This window comes from Ananas comosus, linkage group 14, assembly GCF_001540865.1.
Source record: "Ananas comosus cultivar F153 linkage group 14, ASM154086v1, whole genome shotgun sequence".
NCBI lineage: Eukaryota > Viridiplantae > Streptophyta > Magnoliopsida > Poales > Bromeliaceae > Ananas > Ananas comosus.
In genome coordinates this window covers 151,528-164,459 of record NC_033634.1, presented here as the reverse complement: position 1 = coordinate 164,459, position 12,932 = coordinate 151,528, and the positions used below count along the sequence as shown (strand labels likewise).

Genomic DNA, 12,932 nt, shown 5'->3' with positions numbered 1-12,932 from the left:
AAAAAAAAAGTTGTTTTACTTCAACGGTGCTTAATTCTGTGGATACCCTTTCGAGTTTTCAAACAGAGGCCCAAATTTCGTGCTTGGGAATTTCTTATTTGACAAATGGCCCAAAGGCCTCTCGCGCAATCTCGGCCGACTCCTCCCCACTCCACCGCATAACGCGACTCCTCAATTGCGCCGACCTCCGTTCGACTTATCGAGTGCAAAGGAGATGGAGATAGATTGGCCACCGATGGACGGAGGCCCCTCCTGCGGCCACGCAACGGCGGTCCCGACTACGGCGAGGATGGTTTNATCAAATTTATTTACTTAAAAATCATTTTTGTATATTGAACAGTTTAAGTTTAGCGTCTGATAAGCGTAGAAATTAATTTAATAAAAGTTTCTACTTAACTAAAAATGATGCGTTTATCAGCTTACAGTTTGATCTTAATGTTTTTTGCAAAATTACGCCCAATAAATGGCTATTTGCGGAAATTGGGTGGATTGGCATTTACATAGGCTGGGACCAAGCCCGACCCAAACTTTCGTAATGGGTCGATCTGCCTCATGACTGCAAGCACTATTTTGTGCTGGACAAATCAGGCCTATTAGGTTGAGCTTGCTAGGGTCCAAATATGAACTGAAGAGCCTTCTGATTTTCCTCAACTGGGCTGAAGCTTGTTTAATCGAATTGGGTTCTCTTGACTGGAGATCCATAGGCCTAAAAAGTGTAAGCTGTAGGCTATGAGCTCAAGCCATGATTATAGGCATCCAGGCCCCCTCCTGGATTTTTTCCACCGAATCCCCGTTGGTCTTTAAATAGTAGATCGATGGGCCCAAACTTGGTACAACACAGCCCGAAACTTGGTACAACACACCACGGCCCGATCCAATTATAACCTTACATGTTGAGTTGCGCTGCAGGATCACTATAATAAACACCAACTTCGTTTTGTAGCTTGGCCCAAAATACGTTGAACGAGATTGTTTGTTGCCAAAGCCCATTAGCCTGAAGAGAGGCGGTGAACCCAAGCCAGTTTTAGCCACATAAATTGAATTAAGGAAAGGGAACTTTGGAAATTATTTATTTTTGGTAAATTTTGTGGGTATAATATGATCGACGTTAATGAAGCTCCTTCTTCATCGTTTTTTTTTTCGTTTCTATTTTTCTTTTCCTTTACCTCGTGCTCATAACCTCATTTTTTTATTTGTTCTCTATTCTCTTTTTTTTATTTGTTCTCTATTCCTTTTTTTCTTTTATACTCGTGAGTAATTCTATTCTTCTTTCTGGTATCCAAGCTTCATACTAATTTTGAGCGGAAAATTTATAAACATCATGTTAATGACTGAACCCACTTTTTCACGATGCTATCTTCTTACTAATGTTGGGTCTTTATTCATGGAAATATATCATATTCTCAGTAATACCTGCCTCAACCGCTTAAACCATCTTAAATTCATTTATTAATTAGCGCCCAAGGACGAAGCGGGCCAATAAAACTTATTAAAATACCAGTTGCAAAATGGCTTTGGGCCTACAATTCAGCTTGGTTCATCAACTAGTCACTCTAAATAGAATATTTTCAAGCTTGAACAAATTTTATTGCTCCTCAATATTTTTTATCAAACCTTCATACTAATGTTTGATTTTATACAACATACGAACACAGCAGAGGTACATCAAATTTATTTACTTAAAAATCATTTTCGTAAATTAAACAGCTAAAGTTTAGTGTCTAATAAGATATAAATTAATTTAATAAAAGTTTCAACTTAACTAAACTTAATATTTAAATTAAAATAATTAGAAGTCTGGAGATTTCAATTAAAAGATTGGTTAAGAGGTTGATTTGAAATGGGCAACTGGGCGTACGAGGCTGATGGGCTATGACAAGATATAGTTAGGGGGTTCATTTGAAACCGGTAGGTGGGCATAATTGGCTAATGGGCCGTTATGCGAGATTAAACAAAGTTCCTAACCCTTTTGGACCTACTCCATTGAGTCGGAACTACAAAAGGCCATCCTAAGCCCTCCAATTTGACATGAATATTTGTCTGCTTTGGTTTTGTTCTTACAGTGCCGTTCTTTGTTTCAAAGTATCTCATTTGCTCAATAAGCTATCAGTAACATTGAAATTTCGAAGGTCATTTTTTTAACACAAGGCCCATGGGCTAGGCGGATCAGTCCAAGTCAACAGAGATCGGTGGCTTTTGTACAATAAATCTCCTGGCATGGTGTGGGACACAGCCCGGCCCACAATCCGGTCCAGTTTCTAAATAAGAATTCCTATTGCTGCGCGTATATGTTGGGCATTTAAACTGGACCTAGAGCATCATAAACTTGATTTCAACAACCCAACCCGCTATTCACGCTCAACCAAAAAAACGCACTATTTGGGCTATAGGCCCATAGACTCGAACTTGATTCAGGTATGCCTGAACAAAGGCGAAAACTGTTTCAACCTAAATTTGGTACCACAAAAATATGCCACAGATTAGTTTTACATAGCATGGATAAGCAAGTCGGTTTGACAATTCAAATCCGATTTTCTAGTCCGTCCACAGACCACCCATGCACGCGCTGTTCGCGTACACAACATTGGTCCCATTCGATCCAATTCTCAGGGCCCATTTAATCGCATTAGGCCTCTGTGAGCCCGGCTCGCACGAGCGTCCGTAAATTTTGAGGCAGTAGGCTCATGCCTGATCCCAAATTTCTTTGATTCAATGTGTACAATTAAGTGACCTGGGCTAGATTTAGGTAGGCCGTGTCTAAAGCCTAGGCCTTCATCCATAAATCTATTTTTTAAAATGTTACTCATAGCGTTTCAACCAAACAACATTAGTAAAGAGGACCCTTTTGTTTTGACGCCCTTCAGAATTTTAAATTTTTTATTTAAATTTTACTAGTTAAGTTAAGAATTTAGTTAAATTTAATATCCTCATCTATTGGCTATTAACTAATATTTCAATTTGCTAAAAAATAATTATAATTATTAAATTTGATAAAATTACCAATAAATTTTATAAAATTCTCAATTTAATCTACTAATGTTACTTAAGTGAAAACAAATTTGAATGTTAAATATGTGACAATTATAGAAATAAAATTTGAGCATGTGCTATTTCGCAGCAAATTAGTGGATTAATTATTGGCTCAAACTTTTAGATTTCCATATTATGCCATTAACCTCACTTCAAAGTACCCAAACAATTAGCCTATGCTATTTATTCTTGGCCTCATCTACGAACATAGAAATAGTATTTAGGAAAACTACACATGGCAATAAATTAATATATATATGAAAATTCATAAAGGAATAAAAAATTGATATCTTTTAATTTATATTTATATCAATATGTTTAGAGAGTAAATATAAATCTTACATTCTTTCTCTTTTTTACCATAAAAAATTAAAAATTTTCGCTAAAATAGATAGTTGGACCCGATTAACTCATGGACTATGGCAGCATCTCTTTCTTATAAAAATAGAATTATTAAAATTTGTTTGTTTTGGTTTATAGAAACAATGATATATGTTGTTTTTGTTTATTCGCTAGCTCTTTTTTTTTTTCGTGGCCTTTCCCTCCATTTGCTATGCATTTTTAGATTTAAGGAACTTTTCTTATTTGTATATTTTGCGAGGTCAAATTATTAAGAATTGAGCAATGTAAACAATTTTATTTTCTAAAATTACGCTCAACTTAGTGTTTTTAGGCTTTGTTTTCTTGCCTAGAGGCCTATAGACCCGAATATAGCAAATTTGTAAGTTACGACTCAAACAGGTCCAAGTACAATTTTTGGACCACAGCCTAACTGCACGATTGTGAAGACGCAATGCCCGTAGCCCGTAAGTTGGGATATAATTAAATTATTGACAGGCCCCGAGTCCAAATTTTGTTGACTGATCGTGAAATTTCTCACAGGAGGCCTAGAGGCCTATGAAACGATATATGGGTAGGCCAGGAGGCCTCGATTCAAATATAAATCACAGCATGGTGATAAACACTACTTTGGTTCAAAACTTAAGGCCCAAATTAGAATGATCAAAGCTTCAAATTTTTTTAGGATAAACTTCAAATGCCATCCTTGTGGTTTCACACTTTCTCACTTTAGTACTATATGGTTTAAAGTGTATCAAGTTTGTACCATGTGATTTCATTTTTATCTTTTCGTCGGTTTATTCGTCAATATTTTGTTAAATTATATACAACAAATTTCAAATACCCCATCTAAGTTTATCGAATATTCACTTTAGTATTCTTTAATTTTAACTTTGTCGCTGATTTAACAAAAAAAAAAAAGTAAAATTGATAATAAAAAGAGAAAAATAAAACTACAAGATACTAAATTGATATACTTTAAATCATAGAATAGTAAAGTGAGAAAGTTTCTATTTTTTTAACTAAAGACCTACCCGACTAAAAATATGTTTTGTGGTAAATAGAGAGGCCGTGAACTATAACCTGGTCCAAATATGAACCATGAAGAAATGCGATTATTTAAAATTTGGCCCAAACTAGCTTCATCAGCATTGGGTCTTTTTCTTTTGTTTTAACGGAAAGCCCATAGGTTCATAAGATTCCATCTTATCACCCACACAATAGTATATGTCCAAACCAACGAGAGACTCTTCTGAATATTCATGTTATTATCTACATAAGTTTCCACACCTTACGAACGGCTAATCGCATTACTTGTTGACATTGTACAAATTCACACCTTGCGTTTTGTCTATGTAAATTTCGTACCTCATCGTCTTTGAAAAGTAAAGCAAATTACCCTACATTATGCAAGCCTATATCACTATATGTGTGGATCAAATACAATTGAATATGGTAGATATCAAACCAATATGAAGTCATGACAATGTCCAAAGGTGTACAATAGTATGGTTATAACATTTCATATTATATGCTAGCAAAATTATTTCCTGCACTTGTTGTGTAGAGTATGGTATTTTTCTGTATCGCTACCTTATTACACATTATTATAACTAATTGTTATTATTATACTTGATAAATATCATTTAGTTTTGATCCTACTTTTTCTTTTTCAACTTTATTTTTAAGGTAAAGCTAGATTATGATTGTTGTAAGGCTCGGACTGATTAATTAGTATTGAACAATATTTTATTTTTATTATTGAAAAACTAGGCTTTAAGAGCATACGAATGCGACGAATTAAAATGCTTTTTTAAACATGAAGTGAATTTTGTAAGAATATTAAATTTATTTAGTTATGCTTTGGGTCAATTTATTTTCTTGCCCCTTGTCCTATAAATTATTTAATTTATATTTAAATGTTAACTATCATACACCCATAAAAAAAAATTTGACTTCAACGGTGCTTAATCCTGGGGATACCCTTACGAGTTATTTAAAAAAGGCCCAAATTTCGTGCTTGGGCTTTCTTATTTGACAAATGGCCCAAAGGCCTCTGTCGCGATCTCGGCCGACTCCTTCCCCCTCGCGCCTCCTCGATTGCGTCGCCCTCCGTTCGAGTGCCAAGGAGATGGAGATAGATTGGCCACCGATGGACGGCGGCCCCTCCTGCGGCCGCGCAACGGCGGTCCCGACTACGGCGAGGATGGTTCGTGAGGGTGCCCATGGAGCACTTTGGGAAGACGGTCAGGGCGAACCAGCAGTGCGCGGAGGAGGAGGTCTCATGAGCTGTCCTCTCCGGCGTGGAGGTGGCCTCAGTCGACGACTCCATGTCCACGGAGGACGCTGTCACCCACCTCACCTCCCGCCTCCAGGTGCTCGCCGTCGACGTCTAAGAAAGATCAAGAACCTCCTCGGGCCCCCGCCGGAGCACGGCCGGATTCAGTTCCATCAGTTCCATCGACTCAACATCAAGAACGACTCCCGACTCGAGGGCCTCATCAAGATGTCGGATCTGGTGAGCCGTGAGCTCCTCGCCTTCCTCCTCCTCCTCCTCTCTCTCTCCCTCTCTCATTTGCTTCCCGGCCGACAGGTCACCCCGTGGTCCCTTTTCTCTCCTCTTTCTCCGGATGTCTACAGCGACAAGATCAAGCACCTCCTCGAGCCCCCGCCAGAGCACGGCGGGATCCAGTTCCACCGACTCAACATCAAGAACGACTACCGACTCGAGGGCCATCAAGATGTTGGATCTGGTAAGCTCCTCCCCTCCCCTTCAGCTACCATTGGGCCCCCTTTCTGCAGATCCGTTTCTTCCCCTTTCTCCGGATTCATTCTTATTTGCTTCCTCACCTGTTTCTTTCTTCCTGTGGTCTTTCTGCTTTCTTTTGCCTTCTATTTCTTCGTTGTTCCTTGTATCTATGGTGTTCTTTCGATGGATTCCTTAGGGTTTAGCAGAAGGGAGTCATCTTTTTTCATTCCTAACCTCTCTTTTTTTATAATACAGATGATCAACCCGACAACCATTTGTATCCCTGCCTATTATAATACCCGCCCACTGGGTACCATATACAGCAATTTCATGGATGCCCTTCCGGTGGTAAGTTTTGTGTCTATACAGATCCGATCCAGATCTCTGCCTACTGTCTCCCTAGTTTCCCACTGGCTTTGTGCTGTGCCATTGCAATGCAGGTTAAGTATTGCTCTGAAAACAACAAGCGGCTCATCCACTTGCGAGGTGTGTGGGAATGCTATTGGGAGCTTTCCCCCAGAGGGTCACTCTCTGCTACAGGTGATATTGCCCTCTTTATTTTTTGTTCGTTATTTTTTGTTTGTTATTGTTTCTCAAACTTTTGTGTTATGCTCTTATCTGTACAAACTGAAAAAAATATGAAAAAAATGTCAAAAAGTCAAGTTGATTAGTGTTCATCCCCTTTTTCTCGTGAGAACTAAAAAAAAGTTGAAATTTGCAAGAACAGTTGCACATTTGTAATGTTGTAGAGTATTTATGTGATTCCGCAATATTGTATGTTTGGTGTTTGAATATGTATTTAAGCTGGTCCTTGATCATTGTGCTAGGTAACATAGTTTAAAGCAGGTCATCAGTTTAAAGTAGATCACGGCTTTCTCTCGGATAGAGATAGTGTCACTTTCTCTAGGTTTATTTGATTAGTGATGTGGTACTATGTACTTACTGTCGGCGAGAAAATTTTCCCTCTAAATGAAGCTGTGGATTTTTTGTTCATAAACTGAATAGGTGGAATAGTAAATTTGATCAATAACAAAATGTTTCTAACAAAATTATTATATATTTCACACTAGGAAGAATATCTGAAAGTTGACTAGGCCAATTGCTTTTCTAACTTCTAGAGTAGCCTAGTGCATATGTTCAAGAATTTGATTGACACTATGTTAATTATGTTATCATCCAAAAGCATGATCATGAGTTCTAGGACAGTTGAGATAATAAAAAATTGCTTTCAATGGATATTTTCACCTAACTATTGAGGACTTCAATCAATTGAATTTGAGGATGAAATTTACTTTGGGATTCATAGGTTACCTACAATGTGATAACATGTACATTATGTTGATAATCGATTTTCTTTTCAAGTAAACTATTGGATTATTTGATTGACCCAAATATGTGTGTCTGACCATACATTGAATCAAGTGATATTATGTCATAAACTCATAATATTCCATGCAAATTTGTGTTGAGAATATTTGTATGATATTAGGTTTTGTAAGGCGAAACTTATCCATGAATTCTACTTTATCGATGTTTAGGAAAACAGTTGTATGTGTGAAATTTAATATTCAAAATGGGTATTACACGAATGTATTTAGGTGGCGTTTGGCTCGGGTATAAAGGGGGGGATAAGAGGGTTATCCCCCCCTTTATACCCAAACAGGATTTTGGGGGGTGGGAACAAGTTGTTCCACCCCCCCGGGTACAGAGAGAGAGATTTTTATTTTAAATTTAAATTTAAAATTTAAAAATTTATAATTTTAAAATTTAAATTTATAATTTAAAATTATAAATTATAAATTTTAATTTTTAAATTTGATATTTTTAAATTATAAATTTTAAAATTGATATTTTTAGTTTTTAAATTTTAAATTTGTTATTTTATATCTTTGAAATTTAAATTTGGTCTTAAATTTAAAATTTGATATTCAAAGTTAAAATTTTGAAAATTAAAATTTAAAATTTTAATTTCATATTTTAAAATTTAAAAGTTAAAATTTTAAAATTTTATTTTAAAATTATAAGTTTAAAATTTAAAAATTTAAATTCAATTATAGGGGTAATATCATTATTTTCTATTTATAAATAATAACTATTCCTCTTATTCTCAATAATCATCCAAACACAATTTTTCTAGTTCCAGCTTATACTCACATTTTCATCCAAATAAAAAAATACTCTTTCTTACAAAAACCTAAACTTGTACCTATCCCCGGTATAACTAGTTCCTACTAATTCCCGAACCAAACGAAGTAGAAAAGGGATAAGATCTAATATACCCTCTAAAACTTGAAAAACATCTAATATGTCCTTGGTTGACCAAAAAGCCCTTCTTGATTTCCACAAATCCCGTCAAATATCCCCAAATTCCTAGGCCATGTTTGATTCAAGGGATAAAGGGAGAATAAGGGATTTATTCTTTTGTTGTAGTTTGGATCTTTTGCTGTTGTTTGGAGCAGAAACTTTAATTTGGAGCTTTTGTTTCCTCTACAAAGGGAAATTTCTGAGATTTTAACAGAAAAGAAGTTAATGTATAGTTTCTAGGATATGTGAAGTCTAAAAATATATGGAAATTGATACTAAACGCTTTAACTTGTCAAGTATGGATTAGAACTTGTTCTCAGGGTGTTAGTAGTGCATTCATCGGTTTTCTTATCTTTTTAATCGTTGTATTACTTGTTTTTTATTTAGATTTGGTTTCCTTTTATATATTATTATCTTTGTTACAAAGCACGATAAATTTATTTTAATTGTTATTTTTGACTGAATACACTACGTATTGAGTAATTTGTACTTGTTTCTTGTTTTTATATACTTTCATTAATCTTGTAGTAGTCTCTAGGTACTTAGACTATCTTGGTNTGGTCGAATAGATAGCGGGTCTCGGGTTGAAGCACCTCCAGGTGGTGGGAGTGACGGAGATGACTTCGGCCGGGGTATGCCCGGGTGGAGCGGAGCGACGGGGCGGCAATGTATCGTGCCTCGTGTCGACGGCGACGGCGCGGAAACGGCCATCATCGGTTGGAGCATGCTCAAGCCGGGGGTCGACGGAGACGGCCATCATCAGCGCAGGCGACCTCGGCGTCGCGGAGTGGGCATCGACGGCGCCGGCCATATCAACGGAGCGCGCCTCGGAGCGCGCCTCGGGTCGGCGAGGAACGACTGTGACGGCAACAGAGCGCGCCTTGGAGCGCGCCTCGGATCGGCGAGGAGCGATGTCTTGGTGGGTGCTTGAGAGAGAGAGAGACAGAGAGAGATCTTTTACTTCTCTCTTCTCTTTTTTTTTTTTTAGGGAGAGAGATAGAGAGAGCTTTGATCGGAGAAAAGAAAATATATATATATATATATATTTTTTTTTACCTTTCTCTTTTCTTTTCTTTCGTGAACACAGGAATGGGATTGGATTTTTTTTGTTTAGGAATAGTTTGAAGGCTCAAAAGCTCTCCGTTTGATTTTTCTCAAGAGGTATTTATGGAGGTGGTTGTAACCAACCTGAGGGAGACGTGCGTATGAATCGTGGGATGCGGATGGTTGTAAACAATTTTGAGGGAAACGTGCGTATGAATCGTGGGATGGTTATGGGATCGTGGGTATAGGTTGTTACGATAGTATCGTGGGATTGTGGGAGAGATTTTGGATGGTTGAGATGAGATTGTGGGGTATTTTGGACGGTTGTGATGAGATTATGAGATATTGGGTGGTTAGGATGGGATTGCGGGAATATTGCGGATTAGTCCTTTCCCTTTGATCATATTACACCTTAATAAAAATATTATATGATTAAGGTGGGGCATTTTATAAATATATAAAAGGGAATAGACTAATATGCTATTTTATATTCCCGTGCGTATTATTATTTTCGCAAACCGGTGCATGAGATATTTTCAAAAATTTAAATTTTATCCATGCACCTGGTGCATGGATGATCTCATAAACCATCTCTATTTTTATTTCTCTCTCTCCCCCATTTTTTTCTTTTTCCTCTTTTATTCCTCTCTCTTTTTTTGTGCTTCAACAACTGCCAATCATAGAAAGATTGTTATTGTTAGTCTTTTTTTTGTGGATGCTTCATACGAAGTTAGTTTGAGTTGTACACTGCAAGGTTGGGTGCTCCTTTGCTGATTTTGATGCAGGTGAACAAGTTTTTCAGATTTGCAGTTGTGGATGGAGTGTCGTTTGTGTGAAAGGAATAGATAATTGTAGTGTTGATTGAGGACAGCTAGTATTGAACAAATCACGCCGTATAATGGGCTCAAGATTCTGTGATCTAAGTATTCATGCTGTAAACATGTTGGATTTTTTTTTTTGTTTTTTTGGCTAAACTATCGAGGCCCTTTATTTGTGAGGAGTGAATATTATACTTGCACATTTTGGCATTAGTTATAATGACCATATCAGATCTTTTCTGAAAAACTGATTTAGAGTTTGGATTGTTGGACTAGAAGTCTAGAATAATAGGAACAACTGCATGTTATAATTTTAAAAATATAGATGTTTTAGCTAATTAAAAAATTCTAATATTTCACACACAATCCTAACAACCTCACTTTTTTTATTTTCCATATAATCTACGTACAATTTTAACAACCTCATTTTTTTTCTCGTTTCCAAAAAATTATGAAGAAGACGGTGAATGATTCACCGCCTTTAAAAGACCTTAGAGACTTTCAGAATGCGGTGAATGATTTACCGCGTTTTGAGAGTTAATTTGCCAAATACAAATTTGATAGGGTTATTTCGCAAATTATAAAACTTTAGATGGTTATTTCGTAAAAAGTCCCTATACTGTCCTTCAGTATGCCATCCTAGACATTATTTTCAATTAATAGTGAGTTAGCTTAATGAAAATATGCTCTTCTTATTTGTTATATGCTGTCTCGCTATTTTTTTTTTCTCAACTTAGTTTTCTATAGCAAACCTCTAATTGTGAGTCAGATATACATGCTAATTATGTGGTAATCATACTTTTGTACTCTGTTATTTCAGTTTGCTCGCCGAAACTTCTAACTAACAGTTAGTTTTGTGAGTACATATGCTGGTTACTTCCCATAATTTATCTCATTATATCTTTCTTGTAGGATTAGTTACTAATAACAAATCATATTTCATCTTTTGGCTCTCTATGTTTCCTCGCATTTGCATGGGGACTAGATAAATTAAATTCACAGGATATGGGGTGCTTGATGGATTTGGTGTGCCATTCTTCTATAGGACAGTACAAAATTCTTTTTGTTACATGACAAGTCTATGAATCTTTGTAGTTAATGCTTTTGAGCTTGGCCATATTTCTTATTTGATTATAAATAGGGCACAAGTTCCAATGATCATTTTCTTATGTAGAATTTTTTTTTCTAATGAGTTCGATTTTATCTTTTTATCTTTTGGCAAAAACATAGTCACTTATTGTAGGCATATTTATTTTGTTGCTTCACTAGTCTAGGTTCCTTTACCATGCTCCCCAGACACTCTAATGTGGAAAACATGCTCATCTTTTGTTGAATTGTTGTTGTTTTCTTTTTTCGGAGAAACTGTGAACACTCTTTATCTTTATTCTCATTCCAGTCTAAATGAATTCATCCTATTTTCACTCTTTCAAACTGATCTTTGTCTTTCTTCTCTTCACCCATAGTAAATTTCTGATTTCAACAATGCTATTAAAAATCAAACATTGCCAGTTTAATTCATTTTCATTATTATTTTTAACCTCTCCTGAATATTTGATTATGTTGAATGCATTTAAGAGAACTGTTTTGCATGTGCAGGGAAACATACAGCTAATATTTTCTATTATTTGTTGGTAGTTGAGACTTTTTCTATGCATTCGCTATGGGAAAGCTCGCAGGTGATCAATGACTTCGATAAAGTTTGGGTTGATGCTTAAGTTTGACTGGGCTTGAAATCATGTTGCAAGTTTTGTTTGCAATACTATGGGTTCATCTTCAAGGTATATACTCTATAACTCCTAGAATTTTGTAATGTATGATTTTTATAGTGAAAATATCTCTAACTATGATGGATTGGAAATGAATTAGTTGCTTCCCTTATTGTAGCGTAAGGTGATCGCTCAGTGTATTTAGTTTTGTAGATCTCCAAAATGTTTATAGGGAAACAAAATGACAGATGGATTGGTATGGTGAAGTTTGTTTAATCAAAAGGGTTAGCTAACCATGACACATCTGCGATCACCATTACATGAAGATTGTGAACATTGCAATATGGGTTCGGTTCTTAGAGTTCTATGTTAGAAAACAATAAAACATTCAGGTGATGTTGTCTTGTGTTTGGCACGACTAAAGTGTTTGGCATGTTTTCTTTTATTTGTGATAATTTTTTGAAAGACAATAGATTCTGCAATTAATTAATTTACGACTCTTTTATAAGATACTAATATTATCTAACTACTATCATTTTTAGAAACTATAGCAAAATTATGTTAGACGAGAGTCACGAGATTGTTGATATACTAATATCTATTAAGGGCATTGCAGTTATTATGAACCTATGGTTGATTAAAATGATTGGCCATTTTTATATTTGCTTATGCAATATCATTTACCTCCCATTTTTTTTTGTTTGGCGGAGAGTAACCCCAATTATATGTTCTATTGTCAAAATTCACCAATGAATGGAATACTAGTCTTGAGGACGACTTGAGATTTTCTTTTTCATTGTCAAAGTATGCGAGTTATTTGGACTGTAGCAAGTGGCAGTGCATGAGGTGGCTGGTAACTTGAACATTGAGGCGACAGCAAGTGAAAATCAAAATATCTCACTTGCGGTCTTGAATAATGACATTCGCTGTGTTTGAGTTTAA

The 12,932-nt window shown here is 36.0% G+C and overlaps 1 pseudogene; it reads left to right on the top strand.

The window, feature by feature from the left end:
- Window positions 1-12,484, top strand: LOC109719916 (annotated as a pseudogene).